The 17782-nt window shown below is 40.3% G+C and overlaps 1 long non-coding RNA gene across 1 annotated transcript in view; it reads right to left on the bottom strand.

Moving 5' to 3' along the window:
• Positions 1-455: 455 nt before the first annotated feature.
• LOC117879593 overlaps positions 456-17782 on the bottom strand; it is a 156300-nt gene continuing 138973 nt past the window's right edge. Inside the window, exon 3 of the long non-coding RNA XR_004646314.1 lies at positions 456-1057. This is a non-coding gene — a long non-coding RNA (uncharacterized LOC117879593). The remainder of the gene's footprint in view (positions 1058-17782) is intronic.

Here is a 17782-nt window from a genome sequence, read left to right as displayed (position 1 = left end):
TCATGATTTAACTCATGCCTTTGAGCAGCACATAGTTGCATGTAGTTACATATCCTTTTAATTGCTGATGTTAACCTGTTTGTGTTATAGCAGATATTTCATATAGCTCATTATCGCTTTGGTAAATTTTGCACACTTGCACATAGAGTATGTTCTTAGGAATAGCAGAAATATAAGTATTAAATCTCTTAGTTAAAACTTTGGAAAGCCTTAAAAGGAGTGTCTAGACTCTAAAATTTCAGTCCCCACACACGAGCTATATTAAAAAATCTGCTAACACCATTATAATCTGCTAGAACTCAGCTAGGCACTCCAATGTCATGGTGATAAGTACATTATATGTAGATAGATGGACAGATAATGTCACCCCTCTGCCATGCTGTAGCAGATTTTGGAGCCTTGCAGAATGGTTCCCTCTTGAAGGAGAAATCAGTGACATAGAATCTGATGTATTCTTAGTTCAACTTGTTTTATTTACATAGATACACCAGTTCTAGAACACAGGCAGTCACAACAATATGCAGGCAATCCCCTCTTTCAAGAACCTCAGTCCAACACCCTGCTCCCAGGGAACAACTGTGCTTCAAGGATTAACTCTAGTTAGAGATTCAGGCAGAGAACAAACATCCTTGCTGCTTGCCATAACTGCCCAAGGAGGCTACTTCAGAAAACCAACAACACTACAGCCTCTTCTTCTTACACTAAAAACATACTCACAAGAAACTCTCCCCCCACTCAAGACATTGTGTAACAGTGTCATTAAAATAGGAAAAGTCTCCACATTCTCATTTGCCTATTTTTAATTTTTTTAAAAAGTCACTTTTTATTGTAATAAATCAGGGATAATAAAAGTAATATTAAAATATGACATACAATCATCAAGACTTATTATAGGCATTGAATATTATCTGCATATACCCCTCTCCAGTCTTTTCTTCATGCTTCTTCCATGCTACCTCTTTTGCTTGGAACAGTTTCCTACTTCATCCCGTCAGCCATCTTCTAGTCAAATTCTTCTTTATACTACATTTCTTCTGTGAAGTTCTTCATTGGTAATCTACCAAAGAAAAACATTTAAATTATTTTAAAATTCAGAAACAAACAAAAAGTAAGGTGAAACAAGCTTTTTTCTCCATGAAAAATCTAGACATTTGAGGCCACAAGTTGATAATGTTTTCACCCCTCAGCTCACAGAGAGCCGAGAAGCTGATTCCCTCTCCACACACCGAAGTATCCCACAGAAAGTCAGGTGGCAGTACAACCTTCTGTCCTTCCAGGTGATTCCTCCCTGCTAGAGAAGAGGGTCAGCTGGTGCAATCAGATATAATAAACAATTCCCTGATCCAGCTTGGGTGAATCCGTCTCTCTCCATTGTCATAGTTCCAGCAGCCTTGTGCATCATCATGAGAGATTTGTTTTGTATTTTGTTTTTAACTGTGAAAAAGGAAGCAGTGTAGTAATTACTTAAACACCTAAAAACTAGAAAAGCTCATTTATCTCAATCTCAAAGTGAATTAAATCGGGGGGGTTGAAAGGTGATTGGGACACAGGCAGAGTGGATAAATCACAAACCACCTCTGTCAGGACTTGAACCACTGGACAGTGTCAGTTAATAAATGCTGAATTGCCTTTGTCCCCATAATTTCTCCAACAGAGGTAGATATCCAGAGATGCATGTGGTGAAATAGAGTGAAGCTCTGCAGATATAGAATTGTAATATTCTTCTGAGCTGTGCATTATAGTTGAACCATCTTTTCACTGACCTTCCATGGAAAAGGGAGGTAACTATTGAGATCATTAATGTTAAATTATTTTTTGTTATCAAGGGCTGGACCACAGCATGTTTAGGCATTGATAACAACTACCCTCCCCCCCACAACATAGATATTAATGGTGCCCATCAGTTCAGGCCCTAGGAATTCCACCACCCATGAAGGCCAGAGCAATGGTCCATCTCACAGAAGGTCAAGTGGACCTCTCTTATGGCATTTTGAAGCATTGGTTCTGTAAATAAATGAAACTCAATCTGGGAAAATGGTGTATTTTCTTCCTCCTGCTTTGACACTCCTTCCATAGCACCAGAGAGACAACCTTGAAACCTTTGCAAAATGTTTAGTTGCAAAACTGATTGACAACTCCTTGTATCACAAAACATTCCACTCTTCTTAACTATGATGAAATCATTCTGGGTTAGTCAGATGGTTCACCACCTGGCATAGTCTGCTTGTGACTTTGTAGATAAGGTACTTTGGTGAAGGAAAAGAATGACCTTTTAGTTTTCACTGCAGATAAGGCCTTGGTTTGGCAAACTGTCTATGATGCAATCCAAAGGCTTTAGCACTGGACCTCTCTCACCGATGCTCTTGTTCATTAGCCAGATGCATTCCTGGCATAAGAGTTGAACTTGCTTAGGCCAGGAAAGATCCGGTCCTCTTTCCTTCACACTGCATTTGTTTCAGCCTATTAGTAAATAATGGTAATCTGGGAGAGTAATGCAAGCGGAGGTGGCGTATAGAGCCCATAGCATCCATGAACATACACCACAAGTGTTTGTAATGCCACACCAGGCCTGGTACAATGGTAGGTCAGTATTAGTCTCCAGATTTCTAGAATCCAACAGAGTTCATCATCCTTTGGGAATGGGGTGGGATGAGGAGGGTTGGAGGGGAGAGATGAGCTGCACAGTAACTCACCCACTGCATTGATTGAATGGAAAAACCAACAACTCTGCTTGGAGAACCTTGATGCTGAAAAATGGGTCATTGTCAACAAGTTTTCCCATCAGAGATACATGTTGAAATATTTAGCCTTTCCCTTGCTTAACATCCCATTCACTTCCTCCCTATAATAACCTGTGTCCTAGTAGAATAAATTAATAAGCAACTTCACATACAGAAAGGAGAAAGCTAGGGAAGAGCATACATCTAATTTTGCTTCATATTGCTAATATAATTCTTATCTAAGGCCAGGTCTACAGTACAGATCTATATCGGTGTAACTACATTGCTTAGGGGTATGAAAAGTCCATATCCCTGAGTGATGTTATTATACTGACCTAACCCCCTGTGTAGACAGTGCTGTGTTGACAGGAGAGCTTCTCCCGCTGTCATAGCTACTGCCTCTCAGGGAGGTGGGAGATGGGAGAAGCTCTCCTGTCGGTGTAAGAGCATTTTCACTTAAGTGCTACAGTGGTGCAGCTGTGCTGGTGCAGCATTTTAAGTGTATATCTGCCTTAAGTTACAAATATGTTACCTCATAGTAAACTATGCTTTGGAGGGAAGTGCTTTTAGTCTGTTTTGATGAGTAAGGCCAGGGATCGGCAACCTTTGGCATGCGGCCCGCCAGAGAAATCCGTTGGCGGGCCGGGATAGTTTGTTTACCTGCAGTGGCCACAGGTTCGGCCAATTGCAGCTCCCACTGGCCGCGGTTTGCCGGTCCAGGCCAATGGGGGTTGCGGTGGGAAGCGGTGCGGGCCGAGGGATGTGTTGGCCGCCGCCCACCGCAGCCCCTATTGGCCAGTGGGAGCTGTGATCGTCCGACCTGCCAGCGGATTTCCCTGACATGCCAAAGGTTGCCAATCCCTGAGTAAGGCTATATTAGTATAAAGGAGCTAGATTATAGTCATTCTTTCACTAGATATGTCTAGAAAATACCAACTTTTTTCATGTTTCATGCTGTGTTTTCTCCCATTGTGGTAAGTGTAAGTCTCTTTTTTCATCTGTGTTAGACTGATGGAACTTTTCCATTCTCTTAGTGTTATTGTTGACACCCCTATTTTTAGACTATTCTAACGATGCTTCATCAGAGTGATATCCTAACTTGAAATGCCTCAACAGGGTGTGTGGACATATCAGTACAAAGTTCTTAAAGATAGTAGGCATCCAATAGTTCAAAGGAAACCAAGGGGCTAAACAATGTCCTTACTCCTGGGGACCTCTGAACAACTTCCTTTGCTTGGAGGTTGATGCAATTCTGAAGTTGTTTTAAGCACAGTTCTGTTCTCTGTCTTTCTTTCTGGTGGTGTCGTTTCCCTTGATTCACTCAGTGGCTCATGCCATGTCAAAGGGCGCTGACCTTTTCACTCTGATGACAAAAAGACTGGAAACAGATTGTGCTCAGAGAATTGGTCAGTAGGAAAAAAAGTGATGAACTTGAAGGCTAAACTTCAAGTATTGTCTTTAGAGTATTGTCTCTTTAACCAACTTCCTTTTAAAGTGTAATAAAGAGACTCACTTTCATTTACTCTCAAGTCCCCTGGAACACAATAAACTTTCTACAGATCTTTCTTTTCTCAATTTAAAGATAATCCATAGCTCTTGCAGACTGTTCACTACCTTACACAGTTTCTCTTAGGGCATGCTTCACTAGCAAGTTAAAATCCACTTATGCTGGTTTTCTGGGGAATTTACTTTAAAAAACCCAAACAACTGAGGAATGCATCAAATACAAATACATTCTGAAGTAGATCATCCAAGAAGGAAAACAGAGGATATCTGAGATGGGACTAAAAAATATTAAGCAATAAATTTAAGGGACCTTTAGGTCACCTGCCTCTCCTTCCCAACTATGCAGCTTCAGCAACACCTACAGTTTCTCACCAGGAATGGCAGGTTTCCGATGTGGTAACACATAATCAGTCTGAATTATTTGCGCACAACTTAGTTTTTGCTGAAAAACAGTGACAAATGCAAGGTAAATATGGGCAAATACTGCTTGGGACATTCACTTCTGCATTATTTCCTGGTGTTAGTTGAAAATCGTGTACATTATTCTAAATGGCAATACTCCATTGGCATAGCCACCAGTATTATTATTATTATTTATTATGTGTATTATCATAGTGCCTAGGAGTTCTAATCATTACCTAGGACCCCCTTGTGCTAGGTCCGGTACAAACACAGAACAAAAAGATTGTCCCTGCCTCAAAGAGGTTTCAATGTAAGTATAAGACAAGAAACAACAGATGGATACATACAAACAGATGGATACATACAGACAGATGGGAGAGTGCAAGGAAACTTACAGTACATCTACACAGCAATTAAACACCCACAGCTGTCCCGGGTCAGCTGACTCAGGCTTACAGGGCTCGGGTTGCAGGGCTGTAAAATTGCTATGTAGGTGTTTGGGCTGGACCTGAGCTCTGGGACCCTGTGAAGGGGGAGAGTCCCAGAGCCTGGCCTCTAGTCTGAGCCTGAATGTCTACACAGCCTGAGTACCGTGAGCCTGAGTCAGCTGATCCTGGTGATAGCCATGCTGTGCGTCTTTTATTCCAGTGTAGATGTACTCAATGAGACCGTATTGGTCAGCATGAGAGGCAGTGGTTTCAGCACACCAGCAGCCTAACCATAGTCAATATTTTTGTAGGCAAAGGAGAGTTTAAAGGAGGGTTTTAAAGGAGGATACATTGTTAGATTGCAGATGTTTATGGGGAGCTTCTCCCAAGCATGAGGGGTGGGATGGGAGAAAGCACTATCCAGTATCTATGAGAGAAGGAAAGTATTTATTGATGCTATGATATCATTCCTAGAAATGTTACTTTTGGTACCTCTGACATGATGCCCCTATGGCACATATTATTTCTTTGTCATTCCATTCATTTTTTCTAGGTAAGCGTGTAATATATTTACTGGCTAGATTCATTCTTCTCTGGGTTCGAGTGGCAGAAGACATGGGCTATTGGTACGACATTTTGTTGCTTAAAATAATAATGCTAGAAGTCAAATTTAATAGCATGTCTTCTACTTTTTTTCATTAGGGGATAGTTATGCTCTCTTCCATACATCACACATTCACACTGTTTGCATCACTTTATATTTTTAGGTTTCCTCATATAGGACCTGATCCAGAACCCATTGAAGTCAGTAGGAATCTTTCCATTGACTTTAGTGGACATTGGATCAGGCCCAGAGTGCTCATCTTCTATGTGTAGTATACACAGGACATAGCTCTTACTCTCTCTTTCCCCAGCCAACTGACACATAGTCAGACTTCAGGTAATCAGTAGAAAATAACTTTTGTGTTTCAGAATAGAGTGTCCATATTGGGCAGTTATTCTGCAATAGCTACATTATTCCAGAATAGCTTAGCACAACATGATCCTGGTCCAGGACTGGGCTTGTATGCCCAATGATTATCCAAATAATAATAATAGCTATTCCTCTGAATTTCCTCTGTGTACACAAGGCCTAAGTGATTTTCCCAAGGTCACACAGGAAATCAGTGGTGGAGCAAGGAATTGGGACATACCTCAGAGGGTGACATCAGAAGGGGCAGGTTTATTTTGGAGAGAAGCAAGAGAACAGTCTTAAAATTTTAAGGCAAAATTTTCATGTGTGTCTTAGTTGTGCCCACAGAACTAAGGGCTTCACCCTCTGAGGGCTAGTCTACACTGGCAACGCTAAAGCGCTTTAACGTGCCTTGTGTGGTTGCGGCGCAGCGCTGGGAGAGAGCTCTCCCAGCACTTTAAAAAACCCACCTCCATGAGGGGCATGGCTCCCAGTGCTGGTGCACCGTCTACACTGGTGCTTTACAGCACTGAAACTTTCTGCACTCAGGACGGTGTTTTTTCACACCCCTGAGCGAAAAAGTTTCAGCACTGTAAATTGCCGGTGTAGACAAGCCCTTAGTGCACAAAATCCTCGTTTACATGCATCAATCAGTAATTGCCTGCAGAAGCACACATTTGGGTGTGAAATTAACTGATTTTCATATGCAAATTACCAATTGTGTTTGAGAACATGCATATTACTTACATTTACAATTTGATCATTTGAAAAGATTATTTGTTCAGTTCTGGACACCTCGTTAAGATGGATGAGTAGCTGCTTCCCACATATGTGTTGTTTGGAGATGAAATGATAAAGTTAGAAGCTTGTCCTTTCCAAGCTCTAGCCACAACTTGCTTCACTGCAGATTTCAGCCTTGAATTATTTTGCCAGTTTGGTGCACTTTTGCAATCCCCTGTTGATAAATATCACAGAGGTGGCAGTAGGGAAGCAGAAATGCATATAGGACCCACATCACCTCCCATTGACCATTGAAGGTAATGGAAGTTTTTCCACTGACATCACTAGGGGTAGGATTTCCCTCTCACTATTTATTTTCAGTATCTTGCAAGCACACATACTGTACATGTCTCCTAGAAAAATACTGCTGACACCTAAAATTTGTTTGTGGGGGTTCTTTCCATAGACAACCCAACATAAGAGTGTGAGAAGCAAATTAGTGAAACTGCTTCTCTGGATTCATAAAAACTACAAGCATGAATATTCTACTATCTTAGCTGATTCATGCAAAGAAAAAAAATGTTTCACCAAAATTTTCTACAAAGCTGGAGAAATAATAATGAAATGTAAACCAGGACTGTTTCTTTCTACAACAAAACTTTAACAACATTCATTTCTCTTCCAATATTCACATTAATTTCCTATGTAGACAACATTTACTATTCAAGATCTTTACGCACATGGACAAAACATATCCAAACAATTGTCATTGTGAGTGTTGTGTTAACGATTCCTGCAAATCTATCAAAACTGGGAGCAGAGAAAAGGTATTAATTAATGGGAGATATTACCATATAGGAAAAGTTGTGAGAGTATTCAGTGAGCTGTCAAAACAGTAGATGAAAGCTATGGAGGTGGTGTTCACATTTCTGACAAAAGCATTTCTAAAAATTTGCTTTTTTATTTTTAAGTAAATGCAACAAAACATGCCACCTAGTAATCATTTAACAACTGCGGATAACTCTTTATGGCAGGCAAATCAAGTTTATTTTAGTGTGGAAAAAATGTATAAAGGCTGTGTGAAGCAGGCTATAAAAAGAATTAAAAATTTAATGGAAAATTGATGAGTAGATTAAATGCAGCAAGAAAATGGAAACTATCGCATTAGTCAATATTAACACCACCATTGAGACAGAATAGAGAGTGTATAATAGGTGAAATGGTTTATGCCAAATATGAACCATGGCTATATTAAATATAAACAAAACACAAACTATTTTACAAACCTGTAGGTTTCCAGGCTTTCTTTTAAAAGAATACTAAAACTGCTTAGGACCAAGTTCATCCTCCATAAAACTCAATGGAAATTTTTCTGTTGACTTCAGTAAGATTTTGATTGAACCAATAAAAAAAAAAAAATCAGCAGGTTTTACCCAGCTGTGACTTCTAACAAGTTCTCAGATATTCCCGAACTCAGCTACTTAGTTAAAGAAATTATTTAGTGGATATATTCCAGCATATTGTGAGGCACTTTCAAATAAAAGACACAGGAGAGCAGAGGAGACTTGGTTTTTCAAAACCTGTTCACTCAAGAATGAAACCTATTATGTACAGAGTTTGTAGATTCAGGGTCTGATTCTTCTTTCACAGTCCTGTGAATCCATAGTAGCTCTTTTGACTTTAATGAAGTTATACTGGTGTAAAACTAATGTAAGCAAGAAAAGAGTCAGACCCTCTGTATATAATCTACATATAATATTTACATTTCTCTCTCTCTATATATATATGTAGCTGCAGTTATATTTCTCTCTAGTTTGCCTTGAGAGGTAGCCTGCTAACCACTGTGCAGTGCTCAGGTTTTAACAGCTGGTGTGCAGGCTTTATAATTTAGATTATATGAGATAGTATCTACACTTTATTATTTGTTGTATTGGACAGAGGACTGAAGTCTGATTTCAATCAGATAACTGTATTTTGCTTCCTGCTTGTAGGCTTTGATTGATAAACTTAAGCATGTACAACAAACAACAAATGAGATCAGATATGTTGTTCCAATACATTCACAGTCAGTTGTGCATTTCTAATGGCTTTGCATGCTGGTAAACTGTCATTTGGTTGCAGCAGTTTACAAGTGACTCAGACAAAGATGACTACACCCTGAAGGCTGTCAGTTTCTACATCACTGGTCCCTAAAACATACATTTCAGTCTATAAAATAAATCTTCATAGAGCAACAGAGGGCTATGCCAAGGTTTCACAAAACACAATATGGTAAGTAAAAAAGCTGCCCAGAGTCTGAGTTCATGTGCAGCTGAAATCCTAACGAATAAAAGGTAGCCATCTAAACTGAAACAAAACAAAACAACTCACTTCAGAAATATAAAGGAAAGCATTTTAAAACTCCATTCAAATTCTTTATTTTAAAGCCTGATTCTCATTTACACTACTAGAACGGGCAAAGGGCTTTATTTGTACACACTTTAAGGCTCTTTTATCCTGTCACAGTGGTGTAATGGGCCCTTAGTTTAAATGAGCATTAGACACAGGATGAATTTATTAGTGAAATCAAAACGTTGAGAGCATTGGCTAGCATTAGGTCATGCTTTGCTCACAGAGGGTTCAATTCTCTATGGTTGTATCAAATATATAGTAAACAGCAGCCCCTGTGTAAAGTTGGACGCCACCCACTCTGCACTCTTGAAATGATTCTTCTCTTGCACAGATGTAGTTGCACCTGTGCTGGCTGACTCTGTGAACTGATGTGTAAATTCCAAAAGAGGTATAATTATAATGTGCAAAAATTGACATAGGGCCTATTCTTTGGCTGGGTGTTAGGTAAAATTGGTTTAAGTGGTTGTGTAAACTGACATCTATGAGGCTGCTCTAATCTGAAGTGCAACACTGAAATACAAGGATTTCAGTTAGTAATGACATCTAACAATGCCAGTCTTTGTGCCCGTTCCTTTAAGATGAGAAATGCACCTCCCTTTACTGCCATTGCTGTGCAAAATTAGTCCATAGCATGTAGACTACGGAAATCTGTTTTTTTATACACATATGTTCATAGACAACTAGAGAGCATCCTTCATCCCAGGAAATAAACTGGCACATAGGTATTAATAAATACAAAATTAATACATAAAAGAAAAGTCAGAGGTGAGAATATCATTTAGTTCACAGGGTTTCACAAGCAAATTTTTCCAAAGTAATTTTAAGGATTAACCCCAAGAGTCCAATCCAACAAAGTCTCTTATGAACCTAATTCCACTTGACTTCAAGCTGCTTTGGTTTTTATAGACTCATAGACTTTAAGGTCAGAAGGGACCATTATGATCATCTAGTCTGACCTCCTGCACAATGCAGGCCACAGAATCTCACCCACCCACTCCTGTGACAAACCCCTAACCTATGTCTGAGTTACTGAAGTCCTCAAATCGTGGTTTTCTTCAAGAAGGAACGTAACATTTGGCCTCCTGTACATTTAAGGAGATAGTACCTCCCTCAGTATGTGGCTCCAGAGACTAAAACCCTCTGCTTATAGTTTTTTTTATTTAATATTCCACAGTAAGGAAAGGAAAGTCCACCCCCTTCATGATGAGGCAGAAAATCCTACAAAATTCCCATCAGGAAGTAATCTGATTTAAAATAATTTTTATTTTTAAGGAATTTTAGGGTCACATTCACCTCAGTCTAGAGTGAATTTACATTGTCAGAGTAGGTGACTTAATATTTTTATCCTCTTTAAGAACAAAGTAAAAAGAATAACCCATCCAAACCAAAGGAGCATGTGTGCCTTTATGGTTTGGGGAGTGGCAGCTTAGGAGTAATTGGGAAGGAATGTTGGCGTAACATATATGGGTAATAATGTCAGGGAGCAACAGGCAAGGAATGACAGCATATTTCTCTGCTAGGAGCAACGCTGCAAACAAAGAGAAGATTCTCGGATGACCCCCATCCTTGTACTTTGTGTTGGTTTGGTTTCTCTTATTTCTCCCTCTCCCCAACAGAAAAAAGGACTTTAAGAAAGTGTTCGTGATTGTGTATAGATAGATAAATTAGATATCTGTGCCAGTGTGTTTCTTTTATAAATGGTTACAGAAGTGTGTCGCCATGCAAAGTGGCCCAAGGATTGCGATGACAATTCCTCGACATTGGGGAGCCTTAGTGTAGTGCTTTCCTTTCAGATCATTTGTTTATGGACTACACAGGGATTTGCTCCACTAAAATAGAGAGTCCTCCTTTCCACATGTTGGGCATAGTAAGCTCAAAATCAAGGACCTCTTCCTGAAAAGGCCCTGTCTCCAACCTCTTCATGTCTACACCAGGGAGCATTATCTTGAGCACTTCAGCTGATCTGAACTGACATGATATCACACAAGGAATGAAGTGGTCTCAGATAACCGTGGCTTAAACCATGTAAGGCTTTGTATGTTAAAACCAGCCCCTTCAGTTTCTCATGGATATGATCTAGTGTAGATCTTGGTTCCCTGTGAGAACCATCACACAGCAGGTGGGCAGCCATGTTTTACACCCACTAAAGTTCCAAGTGTTTTTAATGTGCAGTCCCACATAGTGCACGTTTGCAGCAATCCATTCGTGAGGTGACAGGGATGTGGATTGCTGTGGCGAGGACTGCAGCAGAAGCAATAGTTGAAACTTTCTGTGAAGCACTTTTCTGGTCAAGAAGCACTTTGCCATTGTAACTTTCTGGCTATCTGAATATAATCCCCAAGATATAACATAAGAACCAGATCTCTGTAGGTAAAAAGGAGCAAGCTCCCTCAATTGAAACAATCTGTGCCATTTCTTCAATTGTTTGTCCCTATCTACCAGCAGTCTCATGTGATTAAGGGCCTGCCTTCACAGGGAAATAGCTATTGCTATAGGAAGTAGATTTAGCTAAATTGCAAAAAGGCATTCAGTGAGAAATAAGAGTGTCCACACAGGGAATTAATGTAGAATAGCTATTGTTAAATTCATACCCCCTGATTATTTTGCAACAGCTTCCCCAGGTAGCCAAGCCTTAAGTCTTAGCTACCTCAGTGTTACCCAGGTCATTGGCTAAGTTGATCAATGGCACCAAACAAGTGCAATGAAACAGACTCCCACATGTAGGGACATGAACAACTAGACCACCTCTCTGTCCTTGTCACATACATATTGAACAGGGTATGTGACAAAATAGTATTCTGCAGTATCTCAAATAAAAGCCTATTTGGCAGATGAACACTCATCCAAATGAATCGTTATGGAGCTTTTCAGAAAGTAAGGGGTTTTTATAGAATAATTGAACATATTATCTTATTTTCTTTTGCTAAGTAACATGGGAAAATATTGAGAAAAACAACTTGATACACCTCTACCCTGATATAACGCGACCCGATATAATTTGAATTCAGATATAACGTGGTAAAGCAGCACTCTGGGGCTGCGCACTCCGGCGGATCAAAGCAAGTTCAATATAACACAGTTTCACCTATAATGTAGTAAGATTTTTTGGCTCCCAAGGACAGTGTTATATCGGGGCAGAGGTGTGCTTTAAACAACCAAACAATGGCTATTCGTCTGTTCCATCCCCTCTGGAGTAGTGACTCATAAGAGTATTGGAAGGTCTGAACTGCTCATCATGTCACTGGTCCATAGGAAATTTTGAGAGTAGCATGAGGGTAAAATAGATCTCAAGTGGCCGCATATGAACATAAGCATAAGCAGTTCCTAGGACAAATGCTGAACAAATCTACAACAGAAAAATGCTTCTCTGAAAAAACTCTTACTCCTATGTACAGTCACTGTAAAGTTCCCTCCACCTTGAGCTAGTGCAATATTAAAGTATTAACTTGCATAATAACACTACCTTATTTTTTGACAACCAGTGGTTGGGTGTTTTGCAGCTGGGACTCCAATTTAACAGCTGATAATTTTCTCTGCTGTTTTGCCACCTTCCCTGTCTTGCATGTCTTCCACCTACACACATGCTTAGTGACTTTCACACTCAATCCCTGCAAGCATTTTCCATGAGACCAATTTTCCTTAATACACAGGGGCAAACAGACTTCCAGAAAATCTCACCTGCTTTTCAGGTGTGACTTCATAGTAGCTCAATATTTTTGCCTCATCTTATTAGGTACCCTCAGTTTTTATACATTTCTTACCTGCATCAGCAGGAAACATACATTTCCTCTTTTCACAACATCCATTTGGAAGCTGAACATCTGCATGAACTAAAGAGGTATTAATCATTATTATGATTACATCTTAATAAGACTTGAGGTAAAATCCCAGCCCCCTTAAAGTCAATGGCAAAACTCCCATTGACTTCAACGGGGCTAGGATTTTACCTTTGGTATAGCTGGGAACCAAAATATAGATAGTGGTCATATTCGGGAACACCTTAATAAGAGTAGAGTATAGAAGGGTCCCTCCAGCCAACTATTATTGACTACCATGAAGACTTAACCTTCTTGCCTTTCCTCAGCTTTCCTCCTTTTTACCTATGCCATTGGTGAGCTGGGCTGTAGATAATTAGTTCTGATATCATTGACTCCCAATTTGGTGCAACGTTAATGGTTGTTGTCATTGCTCTTTTCCTCTCCTTTCTCAAGTGATATATTTCCCAGCTGGTGGCAATTCCAGTTGCTTCTGTGGATGCGCTCAGCACTGTTGCCTTTGTACCGGCTGTGTTCCTAAGAGGCACTTAGCAAAATGTATTCATCACATGTTTTTTAACCATTGATGTGCTCTCCATGCACCTACTTTCAGCTTCCTCCCTTAAGCCTAGTAGTGATGTTTGCTGTATTTCAAATGCTTGTGTGGATGGATGGACTCCCTAGAAAGATGTATGTTGTATTTTAAGTGTCCCACAGCAAAGCTTTGGCATATCCATTGTCAGGTACAGTCTGCTGCAGCTTCTGGTTCAAATCTTTAGCAAGTTCTAGCACAAAGAAGCATCCAAATAGCAAATGTAGATTCTATTTCATGATAAAACCCTCACATCTACTTCTACTGATTTTAAAAGAAAAAGAAAAAACAATCGAAATCTTGCAATCCTGCATTGCTTCAAAATCCAAGCGAATAGTACTAGATATCAATTCAGATGCAATTGGAAATACTCACACAGTGTGAGTAATCACAGTATTTCTGTAGAGATCACGAAGTTCTTAGCAGATTAATTAGCACAACTCAACATATCAAAAATCAAAAGGTGATGCTGCAGTCAACCACAGTTCACTTACATACCTTTAAATGGTAAATGGACATGTTTACTTGCAATGGCATTTGCTGGGGTTTCTGAAAGGGGGAAAGAGATGGGTCTTTAGCTACTGCAAAAACAAGCCTTTCACAATATAATGGCCCTATTTTAGTTAACAAGTTGTCAGTCTTTAATGACTAGAGGTGTAGCAGCTGGTTTTGATGTAATTTCTTTTGAGACCACTAGATTACAAGCAGTTTATTGCATTCTTCTCTCAAGACTGCTCCCTGGATACAGCCTAATGTCAAGAGGTCAAAGGTCTAAAGCCAGAAGCTAAAGGATTTGTCATCATTTAACAGGTCACTTGTTGCTATGTACTATGCAAACTGGACGGTTCCTTGGAGCTTATCAAAATGGTACAATACATTTTGTATTTTCAAATCTCCACGGGGAAAAGTGGGAATGATCCAATTCTGAAAGCGAAGTTCTTACAAGCAATAATCAGAGTGTGTCTGTCTGTGTGTCAATGACAAAAGCACACAGAGAATTAAAATAACACCTTACCTACATAGGGCACTATTCTGTTTTCAGGCAAAAATCTCAGTGACCTCAATAGAGGTGATAACAGACATCATATAAGCACATAGGGCCAGATCCTCAGCTGGTGTATATCCTGGCGGCTCTGTTATACCAGTGTAACTGAAGTAACTCCTTTGATCTGAGTGTTTCCATTGCTCTCAGTTACACTGGAGTAACTCCATTGCAATCACTGAAGTTCCTCAAATTTTTCACATCAGCACAACTGAAAGCAATTGAAGTACTGAAGTCAATGGGAATTACTGTGATTTTATATTGATATAAGTAAGAGCAGAATTTGCCCTACAGATCTGCAGTAAGCAGCCTGTGAGTTATTGTCTGTAAATTATGCATTAATATAGGAGCATTGCTTTAGAAGGTTCCTAAGAAACATTTGTAAATCTAAAAATATGGGAAACAGAGAAATTGGATTAGACAATCCATTGAGGACACTACAGATCATATAGGTCTATTGTTTATGCAACCTTTCTGCTTTTTCAGAGTCGGAGACTCCAGCAGATAAGGGGTATTGCTATCAATGGAGTTTATTCTTACAAGAAGAGCCCTGCTTTTGAAAATTAGGGTGAGCAAACAAAAGGGCAGAAGAGACTCATTTTCTTAATAGTTTTACTGACAAATTATTTCCTTCAGGTTTTGGAGGAAGCATTCTGCTTCCACTCTAGTTCCTTACGACTGTGACCCTTTGGCTGTACAGAAAGAAGAGAGTCACCTTTTATTGCGGGAATGCATATAGATTCCAGTTCTAAGTATTATATGCATACTAAGCTGGAAATTGACATTCAGGTACCTTCCAAAGATAGAGTGAATCGATCAGAGAATGTTGCTCCCTTTGCTCCTTCACAACATTACCGTCCTAGACTTTGCATGACAACCATATTTTGAATAAAGTCAGACATTTCCTACAAGATCATTCTCTTCCAAGGACTTTAACAAAGGTAAGAAAATATTGCAGTATTTTATAAAGGAAGATTTGAGAGTGCAGTCTGCCATGAGACATTACGTGACAGGCTTTTTCTGGCATAAACTCTCTCAGTATTAAATTGTTTAGACTTTCAGATTTAAATAAGCTGCTTTAGCAGCCAGGATCTCAGATGAGCTTTAGCCAGGGCTTCTTTCGACTGGTCATGCCCCTTATGACAGGAGCTGGGGGTGAGGTGAAGGAATATACACAAGGAACAGTCTATGCAGGAGAAACACTTTGGAGGTTGGGTTCACCAGGCTTAAGTTTGGTTTGCACCAGCAGCCATGCAAAGTAGCTGGAGCACAGCCCAGAATTGGTTCCTCTATTTTTCTCTCTGATGATGTTTCGTTATGTTCTCATTTTTACATTTTAAATTTTAAAGTTTTATGACCAAAATATATATTTAACTCCTTGAAACAGGGACTGTCTCTTACTGAATATTTGTAAGAATATAGATTCTGATTGTGGCCCTGGGTACTACAGTAATATGACTCAGTCATCAGCAGGGATTAAACCTGGGGGCTTCTCTCTCTAAAGCATAGGCTTCTACTACTTGAATTTGAACACTAAGTGCTAGATCTGCCAAAGATCTTAGGTGCCTGTCTCTTTAGGTGACTAAATCCCAGAATCAGGCCACACTGGGATTCACAACACCCCCCACACCCCACCCTCAGCTGTTAAACCCTTGCAGATGCCTATATTTTTGCTGTAAAAGTTGCCTAGGCACCTATGTTTCTGTCTCTGAGCATGCACACTGCAGCCCCATGCCAGGCATTTGAACACCTTAGCCCCAGAATGATGCACAAACCAGGGGAAGACAGGTAGTCTTCCTCCTAAATCACTTGCAGGGCCTGATCATAGTAAGCGTGCTCAGACATCAGGCCCCTACAGATGAGTTTACACAAGATAGCCCACCTTAAAACTTTTAGCCCTAGACCACTCACCGAGAGCATGTGAGTGACCCCTGCGTCACGCCCCCCCTCCACTTGAGGATGAAAAGGGCATTTGAACTGGAATCTGCCAGTGTGTGCTCTGCCCACTGGGCTCAGCAATATTCTGGTATGGGGCTCCCTCAATACCGCCTGTTGAAGTTGTTCCACTGTGGATAAATAATGAAAGAATCACCGGACCAGAGAGCACTTTGGGCACAGACATGAGCATAACTCTGTAGCCTAGTGGTCAGAGCACTCACCTGAGGGACCCAGGATTCCAGCTCATCTGAGACAATATATATACATATTGGTAATAATCCACAGAGGAATAGCTTCAGAAGGAGGTACTGAGGGAACACCACCTCAGGCCAGTGATTACAGCACTCATCTGAGAGGTGGCAACTTCGCCTTCAAATCTCTGTTCCCCCTCAGCTAGAGGGGGGACTTGAATGGGGGGAGGGTCTCCCATATCCCAGGTGAGTACCCTAACCACTCAGCTAAAAGTTGTAAGGTGGGCACCACCATAACCCCCTCCCCCGCACCTCCCATTGCTAATATGACATAGGCACCTAGCACCAAGAGAGGTTTGCAGCTAAGAATCCCAAGCAGGGGCAGGCACTTCACTGCAGCATGGTCTTGGCACCTATCTCTGAGAGGGGCAGGGCTTACCACACAGACTTGGCGTGGCATCTCCTGTTGGCTATTTTAGGCAAGGAGCTGCTTATCATGCTGGCCTTTGTGAATCCCATTCTGAGGCACCTGCCTCTCCCCATTCATTGCATAGGGAGCATAGGTACTGAACTCAGGCTTTGAGAATCCCAATGATTTTCTAGGTGCCTAAAAGTTAGATGTGATGATGCTGAATGTCATCATGCCTAAGCTTCTTTATTAATCTAGCCCTAAATCCATTAGGCGGGGGCAGCAGTAGATCAATCAGATAAAGGTGGACACACATACAATTGGCCAGTGTATTATTTACACAAGTAAATAATAAATAATAATGCCTTCCAGATAGGGAAAATATGCTGCTACTTTCTAGAGTATTTTGAATAGATCAGTGAGTTGCAACTGTAAAAGAAGAAAAATTCTAGAATGTGGAATCAGTCTGTTTGCTTTAACCATTAGAATGTGTATCAGTGTTTTATCTGCGCCGAAGGCAATGGATTGCTGCCGTCTGTCCGAACCCACTAATGCTGCTGTTAAGATTACCATCAGAAGTACTCTCTGAATTTAGAAAGAATTGTCCTATCACATGTTGTATGTGTAGTTTAATAAACCCAGGGACAGCTTTATACATTTTCCCTCCGCATTTGGGAGAGCTATATTAAACACATTATCCAGAGAATTTGTTATTGGCAATGTTACAGGGAGTGCT

Source organism: Trachemys scripta, chromosome 6, assembly GCF_013100865.1.
Source record: "Trachemys scripta elegans isolate TJP31775 chromosome 6, CAS_Tse_1.0, whole genome shotgun sequence".
Lineage (NCBI taxonomy): Eukaryota > Metazoa > Chordata > Testudines > Emydidae > Trachemys > Trachemys scripta.
The sequence above is the reverse complement of the archived record's forward strand: the minus strand, read 5'-3'. Positions and strand labels throughout refer to the sequence as shown.